The sequence below is a fragment of the Capsicum annuum genome, chromosome 11, assembly GCF_002878395.1.
Source record: "Capsicum annuum cultivar UCD-10X-F1 chromosome 11, UCD10Xv1.1, whole genome shotgun sequence".
In the NCBI taxonomy this organism is placed as follows: domain Eukaryota; kingdom Viridiplantae; phylum Streptophyta; class Magnoliopsida; order Solanales; family Solanaceae; genus Capsicum; species Capsicum annuum.
Genome location: NC_061121.1, coordinates 228006661 through 228017924, shown reverse-complemented (window position 1 = coordinate 228017924; position 11264 = coordinate 228006661).

The following is an 11264-nucleotide window of genomic DNA, read 5'->3' as shown; positions in this document are numbered from 1 at the left end:
TAAGGATTGATTCTAGTGAATAAAATATTAGACGTTTATTTATAATACATTAACTTGAATATTATTGTTAAAACTTTATTTATTAATATGAAGTTTGAGTTGTTTAATTCAAAGTTCTAAAATATTTCTGGTAAAAATTAGATAGTATTTTCTTTCTTTATCATTTCTTTTTTTAGACGTAAACAATCTTCATTATTATTTCAAGTGAAGTTGAAAATCATAAAATTTACAATTAAAAATTTCGGGCCTCAAAATTTTATGGACCTAAGGCAAATGCTTTACTAGCCTTACCATTGAGTCACACCCTGATTACCGGGAGGCACTCATCTCAGGTGACCTAGGTACGTTAGTGAACTGTCTTACTTAGCATTCCCAAATTGACGTTAAATATGTGCAGGATACTTACCCGTTTGGCCACAAAAATAATAATTTCTTTGGGTTGGAGTTGTGTTTGGCCATGAATATAAATTAGCGTTGTTTTTAACTTTTTGTGAGAGAAGTAAAAGTGAAAACAAGTAAACTTGTTTTACTTTTCCAAAAATAGTTTTCACTAAAGTGAAATAATTTTTATTGCCAAACACCACTAATTTTCACTTTTTCACTAAACTGAAATAATTTTTCGAAAAAAGTGAAAAAAAAAATTCATGGCCAAACGACTATTTATACACACCTATTCTTACCATATATATAAATGTGAGTAGCAGCTGACGGTTGTTATGCCTGCTTCCAGCCGTCTGCTTGCTTCGTGATTTTGCTATATCATTCTTAATTAATTATTATATAAGTTTACATAATATAAAATTAATAAAATTTAATTTTAAAAAAAATAGATATTTATGACATGTCTGCTTCAGCTATTTCAACCGTAATTTTACTATATCACCCCTAAGTAATTATTATAAGTCATCTAAGTATTTAATTATTATAAGTCATCTAAATATTAAAAAAATTAATAATATTTAATAAGAAAGGTAAAATAAAAATAAAATGATAAATTTAGCTTTTGATGTTTTAAATTAATTTCATATTTTATATGAGGCCCACTTAAAAAAAATTCACAAGTAATTTTTATAGCAATTTTGCTGTATCACTTCTAATTAGTTATTATGAGACATTTAAGACGTGTCAGTTTCGCTACTTCAATCTTGATATTCGGTAGACTCTTGAAATTATATCAATGTCGCTTAAATTGAAATAGAAAAAAAATATTATAAATCACAATAATTAAGAACTTAAATTACTTTTAAAGTATGAACTGACTATCAATAGCACAAAAATTTGAACAAGAAGAGTATTATGAATTACAAAGCAAACAACTTAAAATAATAAATTATAATGTCAAAAATGTTATAAATGTATCATATATAGTGAATGTCTACTTTATCATATATAGTGAATTCCTACTTTACCATATATTGTGTATAGTTAGTTTTCCCCTATAAATAAAGGAGTTTTCCCTCATTAATTCATCCCTCAAGAGAAATAACAAATATTAGTTTATAACACGTTATCAACACGATTCTACCATCCTAAATAAATATTTTAAAAAGAAGAATGGTAAGAATTACGCCAAGTAAGAATTTTGTTACCAACTTTCTTTTACATATGGTTGTGTCAATTACCCATGTTCAAAATTTTGGTAGAAACGAGCTACTGTTTTGCAAATAAAATCAAGTTACATAACTTTAATTGTTGGTTATAATTTGATCTTAGCATTAATTTTATCATAAATAAAGTTGTTGTTATGAAACCGAATGAAGGTGGACCTTGTTTTTTAAAGTTATCATTAGCAACTTCTTTTAGTATTATTCAAGTTGTGCATATAAATTCTTCACAAAAAACATCATAATTTGGTTAAGTTGTGGGTTACAACAAAGCACAAAATTTATTTGTATGTATGTATACTTTTTCAATTTCTCTGACGCAATTTAGTGTTAGTTTACAAAAGCTAAATTTAAAGAAAATATTATATTATTGATTAAGGGTAAGACACTGAGATAGAGTCTCAATGCACTATGATGATAAAATGTTGGGTTGAAATCGCATTGATTTATGCCTAAGACGCCTTTATATGGATAAGATATTGAATTTGAATTGTCTTAATACACCATATTGATTATATTATGATGGCTAAGACAATATTTGATGAAAAATCACGATATCCCATTGATATGCTCCATAAAGTAAATATGGTAGCAATATATGATGAATTTGAAAGTAGACAAACTTGCTCCATTCTTGAAGTGAATGCGGTAGCAGTGTATAATATGTCTTAAAGAAGACAAGTGATGATATTTTCACATACTTATTGTGATTATAATTAAAGATATATAAGAGAAAATTTCTCTACAACCATATATATGCCTCGATTTGCTCCTAAATTAGCAATATCTTAAAAGAGGCTATAAGCTATCATAATTTGACAGGCTTAAGGTACGATTTTACTTCATTCCTAGGGAATGAGAAGCTTATTAATGCAAACGTGCACTTGATTGTGATGGTATCACAACTCACCTCCGAAAGAGGCTGAATAACTGAGAAGAGTTATTTTAAAATCTTCTAAAGTAGTAATTCTGAAATTTATTCATGCAATAGTAAATCTAAAATTTACTAAAGTAAGAAGTACATGTCATGGTAAACTTGGAGTTTTCTAGAATAAAAGTTTATAAATTGACATAAATGATTGTGACATCACAAAGATGTGCATAGTAATTATTAAACATATATTGAAGAACTAAAAAAAATTTCATGAACTGTCAATATGTTTATTCTCATGATAAGTTGGTTGGACCAACTAATATTGGGATTGGATCCCTTAAAATCTGAATAGTATAAAAGGTGAATATGGGTATGTTCACCTATCATGTGATATGTTGAAAAGATGCATCAATAAGATGATCACGTGTACATTCACTGTTAACCTGCAATTTGACATTCATTAAGTTGTTGCTCAATAAAATTGAGTTAAGAGCATAATTTTCAGATTGTGTAATCAAGAAAATATTATCTTGATGATGATGATTTGACATTGAATGACTTTGTTTAATAGTTAAACCATTACTAATGAGAACAATACTTAACGTGTTGGTCTGAAATATGACATGTTGCATACAATAGCACTTGTACGCCTTAGACCAATAAATTATGATTATTTCTTCCCTCTCAATTGGTTCAGGTCAGGAACCAACTATTCTATCTAATAGTTAATGTGCAATCTACGATTAATGAATATACCATGATGCACAAAGATGGATTCCTCAAAGAAGATGAGGATGAATGTTAGTTTTTCTAATATAAGGGGGAGATTATAAGTAACTATGAAATATGTTAGGAATTATCATCGAATCCGCATTCAAAAGATAATTCAAGTCAAATGCCGGAAGTATTTGTTGACTCAAATTTAGTATCATATTTAAGCTACAAGTGCTCGTATTTTGCATTCTTAAAGGACAAAGTCTATGCATATATGAAGTGTGATAGACCAATCGGTTCCAAATGAAATAATCCTTGAAAAGGATACGGAGCAAATAATCATAATAAAAAGACAATGTGTTCTTGAAGAGTCTACGACATAACACTTCATGAAACCTTATGAGAGGTTCAGGTACTTGAAAATAATTAAGTGATGAGATTTTAAAATATTATGTCACATTATGAACCGATACGAAATGATATATCATTAATATTTTTGATACAATATTGACGCAATATTGTGAAAGATTGTGAGGATCTGAATTCTACGTTTATTTAAGCATGCTGACGTAAAATATTTATCAATTAACATGAAAGGATGCATCTTGATAAGCATAAAACTTATTTGATTCGCAATCCAGATACTTAGAGATGTCACTCATGAAATATTGAATATTGTCACTTGACAAAATTTACATGAAAACTTGTTTAAGGATTCAAAATGTTTGAAGCATATAGAAGTTTCTGGAAAATTTATTTATAATCCTTATATTGTATAAGCTTATAGCTTAAAAATTATTGAAACTCTTGGAGAGTTTTCAAAAACAATAGAATATTTGCTTAAATGAGAAACATGCATAATTGAATAAGGATTCATTTCGACCGCAAGAAAAGAATGAGGAACTCCTTGGTTATGAAGTACCATATCTTAGTGTAATTGGTGCACTAATGTATCTTGCAAATATTACAAGGCATGAAATAGCCTTTTTCGGTCAATTTGTTAGCAAGGTATATATAGTTTTGCTCCTACTAGGAAACATCGGAAATGTGATCAAATATATGAGCTTATTTTATTCTAAAGATTGTAGTCCCGATCTTGTTGGTTATGCTGATGTTGGGTACTTATCTGACCCGTATAAAACTCGATCTCAAATAAGCTTTATGTTCATATGTGGGGATATTGCCATATCTTGGAGATATACAAAGCAGTCTATCTAGCCTCTTCATTGAACTATGTTGAGATTATAACTATTCATGAAGAAAGCTGAGAAGGAGTATGGTTGAGATCCATGATACATCTCATTCGAGAAAAATATTGTATCAAATGCGATAATGTACCCACAATTTTATACGGAGATAATGCAGCATGCATAGCATAACTTAAGGGAGGATTCATAAAAGGAGATAGAACGAAGCACATTTCGCCAAAGCTTTTCTATACACATGAACTCTAAAAGAATGGTGACATTAACGTGCAACAGATTCGTTCAAGTGACAATATGGATGATTTATTTACGAAGTCTCTTCCAACTGTAACTTTCAAGAAGATGGTACACAAGATCGGAATGCAAAGTTTCAAGGATTCTCATTATGGGAGTTAATACACGTTGTACTCTTTTTCCCTTACGAGGTTTTATCCCACTGGGTTTTCCTTGTAAGGTCTTTAATGAGGCAGCATCTATGCGTATTATCTATCAATTAGACATTCAAGGGGGAGTGTTATAAATGTACCATATCTAGTGAATGTCTACTTTACCATATGTAGTGAATACCTACTTTACCATATATTGTGTATGTCTATTCATGGAAAAGTTACAAACTCCAAAGTTAGTTTTTCCCTATAAATAAATGTTTTTTCCCTCATTGTAAGTCATCCCTCAATAGAAATAACAAATACTCGTTCTGTTCTCTCTACTCTTTTTCTTTATCTTTATTAGTTTATAACAAAAAAAAGTATTATAGATTACAATAACTAACAACTTAAAAAATCTTTAAAAAATACACATAAATTAAGATAAAAAATAATATACCAGCACGAACCTTCGATATCTAGTATCATATATATATCCATGTCCGAGCAGCATGATTCGCGCATGATTTACATGTATTATTACATACTTCCACTTCTCCTCCTGTCTCCTATTCTTATGAAGCTTGTTAACGCTGGCACACTTTATTAAATCATTTTTAACAGATCTTAACAAATAGTTCGAAGTAGGGAACTTTATTCAGAGGCGGAGCTAGAATTTTTGCTTAGAGGGTTCAAAATCTGAAGAAAACTTATCGAAGGGGGTTCAACATCTACAATATATAAATAAAAATTATTTTAATCATGTATTATTAATATAATTTTCATCGAAGGGGGTTCGTCCGAACCCCTTTAATAGGCTAGTTCCGCCTCTGACTTTACTAGTTGGCTAACTGAATGTCTTTTTAACTCTATGAAAATCATGTTGATTCATTGGTTATTTTTAAAAACCTTATACATACTCTTCTATACATTCATCTGGCTGTTGGATACTATATATATTGCCTGAATCCTCCAAAAATGTTTCCACACAGGGATTGGATCCTTTAAAAATGCACAACTTTTGAATGATCTAGCACACTCGGTTATGCTTTTGATGAGTCCGAGCAATATAGTAGGATAAGCATGGCATGAGAAGTTGTACTTATAAAACAGCCACCAACAAAGTCTCAACTAAGATGTGCTATTGTTATTTAAACTCTACTGTGACTAATCATAAAGCTTAGAGAAAATATTTTGACTTAACCTACAACTACTATCTTATTATAACAAAATTTTGGTAAAATTTCAATAGTTCTCATCTAAGTATTTTTAATCTTCAATTAAATAATGTGTACTATTTTGACTCTTGGCTAACAGATGTCATCAAATTAAATGGATGATATCTACTAGTAAGGGCATTTTTAAGGATAAACTACATAGAGTAGCAAACCTAAGTTTTAAATTACAAAAAATAGCAACACTTTAATGAAATTACTTTATGCAGCAAACCTAGCATTATTTTAAGTGGGGGACCACAATTACCGTCTCTCCAAAGCAGGTTCCACTATTCACGCTTAAACTTTATCTTTCCTTTAATTGCTTTATACTTTACCTTTTTTCATGCTTTTTCTCAGATTTTCTCTTTCAAATTTTTTCCTTCTTAACGTTTTTTCCACGTTCTGATAAGGATATTGTTCCACAATTTCAGATAACTAATTAATTCAGTTATTGCATGTTATCAATTTGTCAATATTTTTTTTTGAATTTTGTACTATAAACAATTTCTCCACTTCATCTTTAAGGTTTTGATTTTTGTAGATGTTAACTGAGAATCAAGGTCATCGGATTTGCTGAATTTTGTTTTGTTTGTTTTTCAGTTAAATTTGATGTTTTATGAGTTGATATAGTTGAAAAAATTAAATTTTGGATGAGAATTGAAACTGGGTTTTATTTTGTTGTGATTAATGAAGGATAACCGGAGTTGAATGGATATTGTAGATGATTTTGGGTTGATCTGTTGTTGTTGTTGGTTGAATTTTTTCAAAGATAGCTGATATTTTGGAGAAAAAAATGGTTGAAAAAAATTCTTTTCCAAAAGACGAAAAATAAAAAAATATGAGAAGAAAAGAAAAGCAAAAGAAATTGCAGAGTCAAGCAATGCTGATGACGATGTTAAAAACTCTTGTGCTAATGAATCTGAAGAAGACAGTGAGTTAATATGTATTTTATGTTTCTCCTGATATGTATTTAGGAATTGCAGTGAGGTGATTTGTTCTATTAAAAATACATATGCATGTTATATGTATTTTTTGATGTGTTGGTTGTATTTTGTTGATATATACAGTTTAAGGTATAGTTTTAATATGTATTTTATGTTATCATGATATGTATATATGGATCAGAGTGAGCTGATTTGTTCTGTTCAAAATATATATGCATGTTATATGTATTTTTTGATGTGTTGGTTGTGTTTTGTTGATTTCTACAGTTTAATGAGGTATAGTTTTCTTTTTGTTAAATTTGAGAAACATCATTGGGTTCTCGCAGTTTTATCATTCTCTGAGAGGTGCATATTCTTACATAATTCATATAAATTCTCTGGTCACTATGTGGTTGTTCTGGCTGAGATAGAGAAATTAGCTGGGATTATCCCATTGTATCTCTAAGCTTGTAATTTCTACAAAAAAAAAAGGTATTGATCTTCATAACCATCCAAGATACAAAGATAAAAAATTATCAGATCTTTTTGATGTGTTACTTGCAGATGAATTGCTTCAACAATCAAGTGAAATCTTGTAAGTACTTTAATATACATTTACCAAAATCGTAAGTTTGTAGAAATTAAATTTTATTATTCAATTTTCTTTTGTAGGGACTATGGTTTGTATATAGTAACATACGCAGAGTGTCTTTATTATGGTAAAAGAGTTCCTTTGATTGAGTTCAACCCCAACATACTTCATACACGTTATGTTGCACTATTGTGGGATTACGGCATGAGAAAACAAGCAAATGCTCATAGCGATGTTGAAGCACCCTTGAGGCCTGGCAGGCAAAGCCGAATAACTAGTGTCACTGAAGTTTTAGAAATATGATGATTGTTGAATTTATTACATTGGATAATCGACAAATTGTTGTATGGATGTTGGTTATTTTGTACAAACTTATTTCATGTTTTGAAGTGTTTAAATGTCAGTACTTATTTTGAACTGAATGAAAGTAATTCATTTCTGTTATATAAGTTGAATATGTTTTCAACAATTTTGTACTATGTGTTTTACTCCAGTGTTCAATAATATTGGTTGAAGTGAGATTGACCTCTGAAATACATATGCGGTTTTGAAATTTTCAATAAAAATACATATGCAGTTACCTTCATATATATTCTAATTTGTGTTCATTTACTTTCAAAATACATATGAATTGAATTAAACTTTAAGTTTGGGAATTGAACGAAAGAAATTCATTTAAGTATTTTATGCAGTTTTTTTTTTTTTTGCTGTGAGATTTAGAGATCAAAATACATATACAGTGTTCAGATTTTGCATTAAATAAATACATATGCAAAATGCATCATATGTATTTAGCTTCAATATATATATATATATATATGAAGCATATGTATATAGATATGTATACATATATGTATTTTAATGTTTATTCATTCAATTCCAAATTAAATATGAATTGTTCAGATTTTAGAATAAAAATACATATGTAATATATATCAGATCGTAAATGCTAAATAAATGTTTAGAACCATAAAACTGAGTTCATTATTATAAAAAGTGCAGAAGAAAGTATTGAAAAATAATACAGAAGAAAAAATGTATCATTTACAATATTTCCTACAAGAGCGTCTATTGTGATATGAGTTGATGTTCTTATTTCCAAATTTTTTTGCAGGTCTTCCAGGAGGACATTTGTACTTTGGTGGCAGTACAATTGTTATAGACGTCTTTTCTTTCAACAACGAATGCAGATAAACTTGCAAAGGTGCTCCCAACAACTTTCTCCAAAATGCTTACATATAAAGGAAGACAATTCATGTCTTGTATCTCTTTTTTATGCAAAATAAATACCTTTAAACCCATATCGCGCTATGTATTTGTATTTGCCCCGCATTACCACTGATTTGATATTCCACTAAAATATGTTTGCTGGCCCAATTCACATTTAAGTGTGATGCCAAAACGTCATGCAACTCATTGAATGATGCTATTATGCTCAACAATATAACATCAATGACGTACTCTTCATAATTTTTTCATACATCCACCTTCCAGAGTGCTTCACGAGAACTGATATGCTTCCCATTTCTAACAGATTTCACCCAAAATACACAAATATACATATTTCTAAGAAGTCAATTATTACAACATACACTTTTTAAAAAAAAAAATTAGATTTTTTCAGTTAGAAACGTAAATTATACTTACACAACCAAAAACTACAATGAAAAATACATTTACTGAATATTTGTTAAACTTAAAATACAAACACAACAAAAGTTTTCAACCAAATATAGAAACTACTGAATCGAACAGAAGTAAAACATGTATAACATATATTTTCACATATACAGTTATATTCTGAAATTTCGACAAACAAACCAAAAATACATATGCAGTGTTAACATTAAGTATAACATAAATACATATGCAGTTTTAACATTAAATACAAAAAATACATCTGGGAGCATACCTAATTTGTATTTTGATATGTGTCAATAAAATTTCATCACATTCAACAGATTAATTTGATCATTCATTGATCTAGGATTTCAGAAAATAATTGAATAAAATTCAAATCAAAATTTGTTTAAATTATGTTCATAATCGAAATTCTACAAAGCTTCACAATTTGTTCACAAAATACATTAAAATAAAATTTGTTTAAAGTAAAATACAAACACAGCAAAAGCTTTCAACCAAATACAGAAACTACTGAATCGAACAGAATTAAAATATGCATAACATATATTTTCACATATACAATTATATTCTAAAATTCCGACAAACAAACCAAAAATACATATGCAGTGTTAACAAGCATATAAAAAATACATATGCAGTTTTAACATTAAACACAAAAAATACATCTAGGAGCATACCTAATTTGTATTTTGATATGTGTCAATAGAATTTTATCACATTCAACAGCTGAATACAATCATTCATTGATCTAGGATTTCAGAAAATAATTGAATAAAATTCAAATCAAAATGTGTTTAAATTATTTTCATAATCTTAATTCTACAAAGCTTCGCAATTTATTCAATTGTTAAACCGATCAAAATGATAACAAACAATCATCAAATAAATAGTCGAACAATGAAATTTTAATACCTGAAATAACTTCTAAACTGAAATTTGGCAACAAATAGTTGAATTTTGAAGGTTTTTGTTATATATGTTGAATTTACTCCTGTATTGCTTATAACTCGAAATTCGTTTAGAAATTTTTCATACAAAATTTAACGGCGACAACAAAAAACTTGATAGGAGCATCAGTAATGGCTTAAATAAAAAACGAATCGGAAAACCTTAATGATTACGTACCTTAAATAACACTAACGGTTGAATTTTCAACTGATAGTTGAATTCGAACAAATTGAACTGAAGAATCTACAATTGAATTTGATTCAATCAAATTGATGCTTCATTTTGAAACTGCTGTTGATTTCGAAGAAGATACTGTCGAATTTGATTGAACAACAACAATGGTTGAATTAGAAAACACGGTTGAATTAGAAGAAATTTCTCATAAAAACGAAAAGCAGACTTTGATTTTTTGATTTTTTTTCCCAGATGAACTTGTTAATGTATGAAACTGAAATTTGAAATTTGTTCAGTGCTGTTAAGCAAAAACGGAAATAATGTTATTGAAGTTGTTTTAATGGAAAAAGGAATCTACAAATTTAATTAATTGGTAATTATACCATATTTATCTTCAGTTATTTAAGGGAGGTCAGTTTTAAAAATGCATAATACAAGTTGCTACAAAATGTAATTATGAAACTGTTGCTATAAAATTTATAATTAGGGCCTTAAGTATGATATTTCTGAATTTTGCCCCATTTTTAACCTTCAATCAACTATTTATTATTAAAACAACTGACGTGTAAATGAAAACTTATGCTATGTTCAAAGTGTCTTATTAATAGTTATCATTTCGTTTAATTTGATGAGATTTGTCGGCCATGGATCAAAATACACGCATTACCTAGAAGATTAAAAGTACTTAGTCGAATATCAAAGCGACTGAATTGAAATAATGTAATAACTCAGAAACTAAAAAAGTGATTTCCCCTAACTTTTACAAATCATGAAATTGTCATTTTTAACTAAAAATTACCTTTTTTTGAAATTCAAATTATATATTTAACAAAAATTTTAACTTTAAATGAACCTAATTTTAAATCATGATCTAAAAACATGTCCAAACGAGATCTTAGTCATTTGGCAATGAAATTTTTTTAAAAAAATTATTTCATTTCAGAGAAAAAAAGTGAAAATTGTAGTGTTTGACCACAAGAATTATTTCACTTTAGTGAATAGTA